Raw genomic sequence first — 12,724 nt, forward strand, 5'->3', positions numbered from 1 at the left:
GCCCTGCATTCATTAGTTATTTGTGCTCATGCTTTCCCTTCCTTTACCCCCTACCCGCCGACAGGCCCCAGTGTGTGATGTCCCCCTTCCTGTGTCCATGTGTTCTCATTGTTAAGCTCCCACTTATGAGTGAGAGTGTGTGGTGTTAGGTTTTCTGTTCCTCTGTTAATTTGCTGAGAATGATGGCTTCTAGCTTCATCCATATCCCTACAAAGGACATGAGTATTTCAAATTTAGTCAAGATATTTAAGCAGTTCATACTTATTTCCATAAAGTTGTATTTGGTCCATGTAGAGTTTTATTTTATGCTTTTTTTTAAGCTCCTGTTACATCTTTTGTTTTGCTGACTTATTTACTTCTAGTAATTTTTTAAATAGTGTTCTTATTTCAACTCAACTACTTAAACATTGTGACATGTTAGTGTTAAAAAGATGAGTTACATTCATATAAAAATAGACTTTTTTATTCATTTTCCTTATGTTACTTTCCTAGCATTTTTCTCAATTCATATTTATTGTAACTCCAGGTCACAAATTTCACACTAAAAAATAAACTTGTCTTTCCAGATTGTTTAGACTTAAACATTCTATTTTGGAGTTATAATTACAACAGTTATTTATATCCACTAACATCCTATCTCTCCCCACATAAGTTAGAGCTTTCATACATTTATGTTAGTTTTTACCTGTTGAATAGCCTTCCTTAGTTTATATTTTGTTCATCTCTTTGTGGTACAAAATAATTCTTTCAGAAAATTTTAAAGGAAAATACATTAGGGTTTATTCTTTTGAAATGATACATGGCTCTGGTTGTTTTCTACACATGTGAACAATATGTGTACTAAGAATAACATTTTTGAATCACAATCATTTTTCTAAAAAATCTCTATTGACTTTGCTTCACTGTCCTCCTGCATTTATTGTTGCATAGAAAATAAATGAAACCCCATATACTCCTTAGAGAAAAGACACTATCAAAATTTAACAATAAAGTAAATGAAAAGTCAAGTGAGAAACATTTGTCAAAGTAGAACTACTTCTTGCTTTGGGAAGGGGAAGGGCAACAATATTCATCTTTTGCCAAACTTGGAATATTTCTGTTGAAAGGTTTTACAAGCATTTTAGGAAACAATTTGGCAATAGTAAGATTAAAATGTCCATACTTACAATCCTTCAATTTCATTTCTAAGTATATAAGCCCAGAGAAATTCTCACAAAACGTTTGAGTCTTCACTGCATTTCCAATAGTAAAAATAAAAATGGATCTTTAAATTGTGCATTAATCCATATGATCAGAATAGTGTAAAAGTACACAAGTAACCAAAAGATATATACATTTATTGACATGTATAGAAGTTGGAAATATAATACTGAGATATAAAAAACAAATTGAAGAATGTTATATATGTTAAACATTTGCAAAATATTTAAAAATATACAAACCATATTTTTATACTTTTATTTTTATCAATATTATACATGCATTTAAGAATCACATAATTCTATATGGTTTCTGAGATCGTGATTCATTGTCCCTACTTTTGAATCAAATGTCCAAAATCAACAATTTAACCATTTTTGCTGGATAGCTGGGCTTATAACACTACACCTCTAAATACTGTGTATATATGTTAGCATGTCTATTTCTTAAAGTTTTATGCATTATCTGTTGAATTTATGATAATAAAGATAAGAACTTGATTTTCTTTCATCATTTCCCTCTTCAACCCATTTTTCCATCACTCTTACTTATTGCATCTACATTAACTATTCACATTATGATTACCATGTGAATGCTATTGACAGGTGAGTCAAGACAAAGCTTATGATTGCTTGTCATTTCCTGAAAACACAGTTTTTCCTGAATAATTGTCTGGGTCTTTCTAGTTATCACTTAAATAACCCCAAGTTAACTGCCAATGATCTTAAATGCTTCTCCTTGCATTAATATTTATCAGGCATTCCATCAAGTTTATCTTTTTACAGAACTGTCTCCAACAGCCTCTGATCTGTCCAGTTAGGACTGGTTGGTTGGACTCCATGCCTGAGGTACCTATCTCATCTTGGGATCATCCTTGACCATATTCTGATAATTATTTTGTTGTTATTCCTGATTTACACTCATGTTTAGACACAGCATATCAACCAGTACCTTCTTAAAAAAAGGTTGAATAAGTAGTACTAAGAATATAAACAAATTCAATCCTCATATATGTTGATAATTCAGCTGGATGAAAGAGTCAGGGTTGAAACTATTTTTTCTCCTACATTTTGAAGACATTGCTCCATTGTGGTCTATTTTCCAGACCTGCTGTAAAGCAATACTGATTCTGACTCTTTCTCACTTAATGATTTTATTATTACGTTTTTCTCTCTCTTTATAGAAGCTAATAGCATCTTCTCTTTTTCATTATTGCTCTGAAATACCACGTCCACGTGCCTTTGCACAACTTTATTTTTACTCATTTTCCTGAACACTTGGTGTGTGGTATTGGCTTTCAACATGCAAGCTTGTGCCCTTCATCTTTAGATGTTTTATTTCAATTATTTGATAATTTTATTTCTTTCATTTCTGGAATTGTTATGTTAGAAAAATAATACTTCAAATATTTTGGCCTTTTAACAAGTCTTCTGAATTTCTTAAATTCCTCAGTTGTTTCGCAGCTTTTTGCCTCCTTGTTTTATTTTCTAAAAGTACAATTAATTATTTTATTGAGTTTTTCACTTCCGTCATATATATTTAATTTTCAGAAGCCCTTTTCTTGTACTCTTCCATATTTTATCCCTATCTCATGACTTCAAAGCTGAGTAGGCAAGAAGGTTGGCAATTCTGGAGTTCAGTGCACAAAGGCCCTATGTGGTAGAGACATACTTTTTAAGATGTCCACTATAATCTCACCTTCTGATATTTACATTCTTGTTTCATCCCCACTCCTGAGTGTGGGCTGACCCAATGCCTTGCTGCTAATGAATTGTAGTTAGGCCTTGAGATGACCAACAGATCCATTCAAGATCCACCTTAATTTCAGCTTATGAGAAACCTTGAGCCACAGAACCCAGCTGTGCCGAACCCTTTCCAGATTTACAGAAACCATGAATGATAAAGGTAGTTTTTAGCAAATAAATGTTGGAATAATTTGTTATACAGCAACAGGCAATTAATATAGCATATGATATTTAGGAGGCTGTTCTTATCTTCATTCTACCTGATATAAAGTAGAACAGAGCTTTCTGTATTACATTTCTTATGGAATAAAACTGCAGTTTCAAATGGAGTAAGGAAGTGGGCAATCTACTTGTTTACATGACCAGATTAGTAAACAGAATTTGGAAACAGGATACTTTTAAAAACACACTTTCAACAAAACTCTGTTTTTATCCCATTATTCAAATATCAGAGTTATCTAATACAACACATTTCAGAGTTTTCTCGAGGCAAAAGTCAGGTTGCTATTGAGTTTTTCTATCTGTTTATTTAGGATTTAACTTTCTTGGTCTATTAGATTATTTACCACTCATTCATTTGCTGTTCAGCTTCCAAAATATTTTTATGTTTTCTCTTTTCCTATTATCTTGCTCTTTGTAATGTTGAATGTTCGTTTGTTTAAATATATATATTTAAAACAATATATATATATATTGAGACTGACTCTTACTCTGTTGCCAGGCTGGAGTGCAGTGGCACAAACTCAGCTCACTGCAACCTCTGCCTCCTGGGTTCAAGCGATTCTTCTGCCTCAGCCTCCCAAGAAGCTCTTGTTAATAACTTTCAGGGGCCTTCTAAAATGAATATAATACAAAAATTAATCAGTACATTTTAATGATTTTAAACAAAAATAAATTAAGTATTTATTCATGTGGAATTAAGGATACATTGATGTTTTCATATTGTTCTTTGAAAAAGTTTTGTTTTAATATTTTATTGCCAAACTTGTTTCAACAATCTGATTAAAATATCTGCTCTATGTTGTAAGCTTCTTGGATTTTCATAGTATAATATTACTGCATGCTAATAAACTGAAAGCCATGAAAAAAAAAATCTAAAAGGGGAAGATATAAGAGCATTTCAAGTAAAATAATATGAAATAATTAAGATGGTTGATTTTTACTTTGCAAGTGCTTTTTTTTTTTCATAAAATAAACACTTTGCACATAAATATATTTCCCCACAGTATGCTTGTACAAACCAAGTCACAATCCTATGCCCACATGTGTGATTGTGTGATGATGTTTAAAAAGAGATCTGTTTCAATTTTCTTTAGACCAGTTACCTGACATTTCAAAAGATAAGAAGTACTGCTTGGCTTGAATGAACTCAAAAATATCTCTGCAAATGCATTTGAACACATCTTTTGAAATGTCAGTTTGGGACCAAGTGATATGAGTTACTCATTCAGATACTGGAATATAAGTGTTAGGCGTGTGGAACAATTTTTAAAGAGATAGAATAAGATTGATGAATATATTTTTAATAAATCAATGAAGTAAAAGTTGTGTAGCTACTACTTCATTAAGATAATTATTTCCCTACTCTTAGGATGCTTAAAGTTTAAATGCAGAAATACGTTACATCATTTATATACAAGAATATTCATTTGACATTTGAATTATCCTCTTATTTTATTTATTTAATATTCCATTGGCTATTTCATTTTACTGTCTTTTTTGTGTATGTTGAATATTTTTGTGTGTTCTAACATTTTCTTTTTAAGGAGATTTATTATATTATTGAATCAAATTCATCCTGTTCTTGTTGAATAAGTTGAGGGTGCAATGGGCATGGCTATAACCACGTATCATTAAAAATTGATGATGAAAATTGACTTTCCATACAGCCTAAAAGTTGCACTTTTGAGCATTTATGTCACAGATATGAAGACTTATTTTCACAAAGAACCTTGTACACAAATGTTAATAGCAGTTTTATTTGTAAGAGCCTAAATCTGGACACTACCCAAATGTCCTTCAATGAGTAAATGGTTAAACATGCTGTGGTACATTCATTCTATGGAACACTAATTAGCAATTTAAAAAGAATGAGCTATTATTGACTTACAAATAACTTGGATGAAGCTCACAAAAATTATACTGAATAAAAAAGCCAATTTCCAAAGGATACAAACTACATCATTTAATTTATGCAACATTTGTGAAATAGTATAGCAATATAAATGAAAATTGGTTAGTGATCTCTAGGTAGGAGGGATAACAGGCAGTAGATGTACAGATAACATGAGGGAACGTTGCAGTAATAGTTGGGTATCCTGATTTTTCTGAGGGTAACACAAGGCTACCCAAGAAATAAAATTACACAGATTTAAATACACACATGCACATATACACTCACAAATAAGTACATTTATAATATTTGAAATCTGAATATGCTCCATAAAATGTACCAATGTCCATTTCTTGGTTTTTATTTTTTATTATAAGTGTGTATTATAACACTGAAGGAGATTTGAGAAAGTGTACATGAGATTTCTTCACACATTTCTTTGCAACATCCAGCCAGTCTATAATTATCTGAAAATAAAATATTTACCAAAAAAAAAATCACTTGATGTAAAATAATTTTGACAGGCAAAGCATTAAGAGAAAATGTAATATTGCCAAAGTTTCCTTTGTGGAATCTCATTATGTACTTTACTTCTTCTCATCTCCCATTGGGGGCCTACCAAAGCTGTTGTCCTTAGACTTGTTCGCTGTGAATGTCAGCAGGAATGCTTCGTGTACATACCTATGAACAAGGATTCAAAGTGGTTTTTGTTTTTTTTTTTTTTTTTTTTTTTTTTTTTTGAGACGGAGTTTCGGTTTTGTTATCCAGGCTGGAGTGCAATGGCGCAATCTCGGCTAACCGCAACCTCCGCCTCCTGGGTTCAGGCAATTCTTCTGCCTCAGCCTCCTGAGTAGCTGGGATTAGAGGCACGCGCCACCATGCCCAGCTAATTTTTTGTATTTTTAGTAGAGATGGGGTTTCACCATGTTGACCACGATGGTCTTGATCTCTTGTCCTCGTGATCCACCCACCTCGGTCTCCCAAAGTGCTGGGATTACAGGCTTGAGCCACCGTGCCCAGCCTTTTTTTTTTTTTTTTAATTGAAGCGAGTATTTCCATTCTGCCCTTTTGCTCTTTTTATTTTTTGTAAACATAAAATAAAATTTGATGTTACAATGCAAATAATATTAGAAATATGTTTTGTAAAGCTAAAAAAGAGGAAGACTTTTTTTTCCCTAGGCTTTTTTCTGGAAAATTTATTCAATGTTTAAATATGTATTTATAAAATAACTCATATACAATCATTTTCATAATTTATTGATTTTCATCTAATAACCAAGTTCAGAATTAACATAAGAACTATTGATGGATTTCAAACTATGGCTTTGGTTTGTGATTTATGATTCATGTTTAAGCATTTTATTTAGTCCTGTACTTCCCCTTCAGTGGTCATCAGCACTGATGATTAAATACATTTGTAATTATCAAATATAAAGAACTGATAGTGTCTTTGATGGAATCAACCAGTTTTACTACAAATCACCACTTACATTTTTATATTTGCCTCATGTCCTTTTATCACTTTACAAAAATTATGTATTTCTACTATCCATATAGTTTTTTTGTGTTTTTATATAATTTTATAAATTTAACAATGAGGGAATGAAGGAAAAAATGCTATTTCAGAGGCCAGTTCCATTTTTGGTCAGTATGAATAGGAAAGTTTCTTAAGAAATTTGAATTATTATTGTTGAGAATCTGTGGGCAGAGCCTCCATGAGAGAGATTGGGCAATGTATTAGTCTATTTTCACACTGCGAATAAAAACACACCTGAAACTAGGAAGAAAAAGACGTTTAATGGGCTCAGAGTTCCACATGGCTGGGGATGTCTCAAAATCATGATGGAAGGCAAGGAGGAGCAAGTCATGTCATACATGACTGGTGGAAGGCAAAAAGCAGAGTGAGCTTATACAGGGGAACTCCTCTTTATAAAATCATCATATCTCATGAGACATTCAGGCAGAGAAGGGTTTAACTGAAGACAATGCTTTTGGAAATTTTATTCTTGGTTGAGAAGATAAGACTTTAGGTACTTGAGGAAAAGGAAGATACAGAATGGTTTTCAAAGAGAAAAAAAACCCAGAAATATGAACATCAGAAAAGCATTTGATGAAAAAAAAATCTATGATATTTACTGTATTAATCTGTTTTCATGCTGCTAATAAATACCCAAGACTGGGTAATTCATAAAAGAAAGAGGTTTAATTGACTCACAGTTCCACATGTCTGGGAAGGCCTCACAATCATGGTGGAAGGCAAATGAGGAGCAAAGTCAGTTCTTATATGGTGGCAGGAAGGCAAGGGAGCTTTTGCAGGGAAACTCCCATTTATAAAACCATCAGATCTCATGAGACTTATTCACTACCACAGGATCAGTGTAAGATAAACTGCCTCCATAATTCAATTATCTCTACCTGGCCCTGCTGTTGACATGTGGAAATTATTATTACAATTCAAGGTGAGATTTGGGTGGGAATACAGACAAATCATATTATTCCACCCTAGGCCCCTCCCAAATCTTTTCCTCCCATTTCAAAACCAATCATATCTTCCCAACAGTACCCAAAAGTTTTAACTCATTTCAACATTAAGTCAAAAGTCCACAGTCCAAAGTCTCATCTGAGACAAGGCAAGTCCCTTTAACCTATGAGCCTGTAAAGTGAATAGGAAGTTAGTTACTTCCTAGATATAATGGGGGTATAGGCATTTGATAAATATATCTATTCCAAATGGGAGAAACTGAAAAGAATGAAGAGGCATCAGGCTCCATGCAAGTCCAAAATTCAGTGGGGTAGTCAAATCTTAAAGCTCCAGAATAATATCCTTTGACTCCAAGTCTCATATCCAGGTCACACTGATGCAAAAGGTAGATTCCCATGGTCTTTGGCAGCTCCACCCCTTTGGCTTTTCAGGATACAGCCCCTCTACTGGCTGCTTTAACAAGCTGGCGCCGAGTGTCTGCAGCTTTTCCAAGAAAAAGGTGCAAGCTGTCAATATATCTACCATTCTGGGATTTGGAGGGTTGTGACCCTCTTCTCACAGTTCCACTAGGCAGTGCCCCAGGGGGATTGTGTGTGGGGATTCACACCCCACATTTCCCTTCTGCACCGCTTTAGCAGAGGTCCTCCATGAGGGCTTTGCCCATACAGCAAACCTCTGCCTAGACATCCAGGAATTTCCATACATCCTTTGAAACCTAGGTCAAGGTTTCCAAACCTCAATTCTTGATCTCTGTGCCCTTGATCCCAACACCACATGTAAGCTGCCAAGGGTTGGGGCTTGCACCCTCTGAAGCAATGACCTGAGCTCAAGGTTGGTCTCTTCTAGCCACGGCTAGGTTGCAGGGACCAACTCCAGAGACTGCACAAAGCAGTCGGGCCATGGCTCAAGCACACAAAATCATTTTTTCCTCCTATGTTTCCCAGTTTGGGATATGAGGGGCTGCCATGAAGACTTCTAACATGCCCTGGAGACATTTTCCCCGTGATCTTGTTGATTAACATTTGACTCTTCCATACTTATGTAAATTTCTACAGCCAACTTGAATTTTTCCTCAGAAAATAGATTTTTCTTTTCTATCACATCATCAGGCTACAAATTTTCTGAACTTTTATGTTCTGCATCACCTTTAAACATAAGTTTCAATTCCAAACCATATATTTGTGAATACATAAAACTGAATGCTTTTAGCAATACCCAAGTTATCTCTTGAATGCTTTCCAGCTTAGAATTTCTTCCATCAGATGCTCTAAATCATCTCTCTCAAGTTCAAAATTCCTCAACTCTCTAGGGCAGGGGCAACATGCCACCAGTCTCTTTGCTAAAGCATAGCAAGAGTCACATTTGCTCCAGTTCCCAACAAGTTCCTCTTCTCCATCTGAGACCACCTTAGCTTGGACTTTATTATCCATATCAATATCAGAATTTTTTCAAAGTCATTGAACAAGACTCTGGGAAGTAATAAACTTTCCCACATCTTCCTGTCTTCTTCTGAGTCCTCCAAACTGTTCCGACCTCTGCTTGTTACCCAGTTCCAGAGGCGCTTCCAAAGTTTTGGTATCTTTACAGTAGCACCACACATCTGGTACCAATTTACTGGATTAGTCAGTTTTTATGTTGCTAATAAAAACATACCCAAGACTGGGTATTTTATGCAAGATAGAGGTTTAATTGACTCAGTTCCACATGGTTGGGAGGCCTCACAATCATGGCTGAAGGCAAATGAGGAGCAAATTCACATCTTACATGGCAGCAGTCAAGAGATCTTGTGCAGGGGAACTCCCATTTATACAACTATCAGATCTTGTGAGACTTATTCACTACCATGAGTATAGTATGGCAAACAAACAAACAAAAAATCACCCCATGATTCAATTATCTCTACATGGCTCTGCCCTTTACACATGGGGATTAATATAGTTCAGGGTGAGCTGTGGGTGGGAACACAGACAAACCACATCAATCTCAGACAATAAAACTTTAGGAAGTTAAATTCCAATTTTTACAAATTCTGTGGTATAGTTTTTCCCTCTTTACACACATTTCAAGAAAAATAACTATTCATAACCTACACATATGATAGCAAAGGAAGAGGAATGTTACCAATTATGAGTTAAACCAGTATAGAAATAAACTAGAATTAGAAGTACAGTCAATAAAGTTAGCATGCTGCAAAATTCAGTGGGAAGATGCTTTGAAACATAAGGTACACGATAGAAATCATGCATCTTAGAATTTTTGGAAGACGTGGAAAAATTGTGGATATGATAGAAAATGATTAAGTCAAACAAGTATTATACCTAACTCTTTTTATAATAGGAGCAAGAGGCTAATTAATTTTTACTTTACTATTTTTGGTAATATAAAGTTAATAATTATTACCATCTTTGTACTCTCTACTGTCTCTCCCTCTCTTCCTCCTTCTCATTATCATTTTCTCCTTTTCTCTCTCTCTCTCGCTCTCGTTTGTGTGTATGTTAGTGTGTATTGATGACTGCATACACATTTTCCTTGTAGATTTGATTTTCTTTTTTTTTTTTGAGACAGAGTCTCACTCTGTCTCCTAGGCTGGAGTGCAGTGGCAAAATCTCAGTTCACCGAAAACTCTGCCTCCCTGGTTCAAGTGATTCTCCTGCCTTAGCCGGATTATATGTGCCTACCACCACACCCAGCTAGTTTTTGTATTTTAGAGACAGGGTTTCACCAAGTTGGCCAGGGTAGTCTTGAACTCCTGACTTCAGGTGATCCTCCTGCCTCAGCCTCTAAAAGTGCTGGGATTATTGGCATGAGCCACCAAGCTGGGCTTAGGACTGCCTTTTTTTACCCATGTTTTTCTAGTGTTATATGTTATAAATGCTAATTACTGAAAATGTAAAAATTAAGAATAGAAAAATAAATTCAATTCATCACCCCAGTCATATACAAATGTTGACAATGACATATAGCTTTCCAAACTTAAAAAAGTTTGTTTTTATTAGCTGGAGATGGTGGCTCACACCTGTAACCCTAGCACTTTGGGAGGCCGAGGCAGGTAGATAACTTAAGGTCACGAGTTCTAAACCAGCCTGGCCAACATTTTGAAACTCTGTCTCTATGAAAGATACAAAAAATCAGCTGGGCATGGTGGCACACAACTGTAATCCTAGCTACTCATGAGACTGAGGCAGGATAATCTCTTGAACCCAGGTGGTGGAGGTTGTAGTGAGCTGAGATTGCACTACTGCCCTCCAGTCTAGGTGACAGAACGAGACTCCTTCTCTCAAAAAAACCAAAGAAGTTTGCTTTTTATTATGCTTTCATACTTTGATATTTAGAGCTATGATATATAGATACATAATCATATATTTATATAATTATATCTATATATCTATATCTATAGCCCTCCTGGGCATTGTGGCTTGCCTTACAGCATTTTGGGAGGCTGAGGTGGGAGGATGGCTTGAGGCCAGAAGTTCAAGAACTGCCTGGACAAAATGAGACACCTATCTCTATAAAAACTAAAAAATAAAAAAATTAGCCAGGCATAGTGCAGCCAAGCCTGTGGTGCCAGCTCAGTAGTTCAAGATTGCAGTGAGCTCTGATTGAATTACTGTACTCCAGCCTGGTGACAGAGTGTCTGTCTCAATCAATCAATCAATCAATATTTTAAAAAATGATCCCATGATATTCTTTTATATACATATACTATAATATATTAACCATTTCTTATTAAAGATTAGAGCACTTCAGATTTTTATCAGTTAAATATACCACTGTGTTTAATCTTTCAGCCCATCTTAATTTCCTCGCTTACAATATAAGAAATGTAATTGCTAGATTTGAAACTATGCCTTCTTTAAAAACACTTGATGTTATTATTATTATTATTATTATTATTTTGAGACGGAGTTTCGCTCTTGTTACCCAGGGTGGAGTGCAATGGCACAATCTCGGCTCACCGCAACCTCCACCTCCTGGGTTCAGGCAATCCTCCTGCCTCAGCCTCCCGAGTAGCTGAGATTACAGGCATGTACCACCATGCCCAGCTAATTTTTTTGTATTTTGAGTAGAGACGGGGTTTCACTATGTATACCAGGATGGTCTCGATCTCTTGACCTCGTGATCCTCCCGCCTCGGTCTCTCAAAGTGCTGGGATTACAGGCTTGATTGATGTTATTTTGAAATGACGCTAATAAAGACATTTCAGCTTTACATCCCACCAACAGCGCATCAGAGTACATGAGATTATCATTGCTAACTTTCAGCTAGAAGCTTGTTCAATAGACAATAAACAGTGGTATCAAAAGTCTGGGCTGGACTTCTGGCTACTTAGGAGGCTGACATAGGACCACTTCAGACCAGGAGTTCAAGGCTGCAGTGAGCTATGATCCAGTCACTGCGCTCTATGCAGTCTAGCCAGGGCAACAGAGGGAGACTCTGCCACAAAAAAAAAAGGAGAAGTTGCACACGTACCCCTTTGTTATTTGTGCCATTGAAAACATTGATCAGTTTTCCCCCAGAAAACTATAGCTATTATTTTATAAAATATGTTCTTGTAGGAGTAGATTGGTTATCAATATCAAGTCAGTATATCAACTGAGATTAATAAACAGTCCTTTGAATATAAAAAATTTTACAACATATTTTTCACATATTTGCAAATAGTTTCATAGTCCAGAGAATAGATTAGAATAGGTAGAATTTTGACTATTACAGTCACTTTAGTTTTCTGACTCTCCTATCTATATAATTCTTACTTTTTCAGCCCCAAAAGTCCATATTATCCTAGCATTCACATATTCTTCTGATGCCAGTTGTCCAAAATGCAGGATGGAAACAAAAACCAAAGGACTTCCTTGCAAGTCAATTTGGCTCATCGTAAACTCCAGCAGCATTGGCCTCATGCTATGCGGCAACATCTGCAATCCTCGCACATTGACAAAAGAATGATTAAAGAAGAAACCACCATCAACAACCACTATGACTATTTGGCTCACCGCAACTCATTTGAATATTTTATTCTTTCTTCTTTGCTACATAACTTCTTTGTACATAATCATGAACAGTGTGACAACTTTATTCTGTTCTCAATATTGATAGAAAAGAGATAAAAAGAGTGGTGATTATGACATGAACATCTTTGATAAGTGAAATTTCTGATGAGTAATCATTTCATATATTGTTATA

This window comes from Callithrix jacchus, chromosome 3 (assembly GCF_049354715.1).
Source record: "Callithrix jacchus isolate 240 chromosome 3, calJac240_pri, whole genome shotgun sequence".
Classification (NCBI taxonomy): Eukaryota; Metazoa; Chordata; class Mammalia; order Primates; family Cebidae; genus Callithrix; species Callithrix jacchus.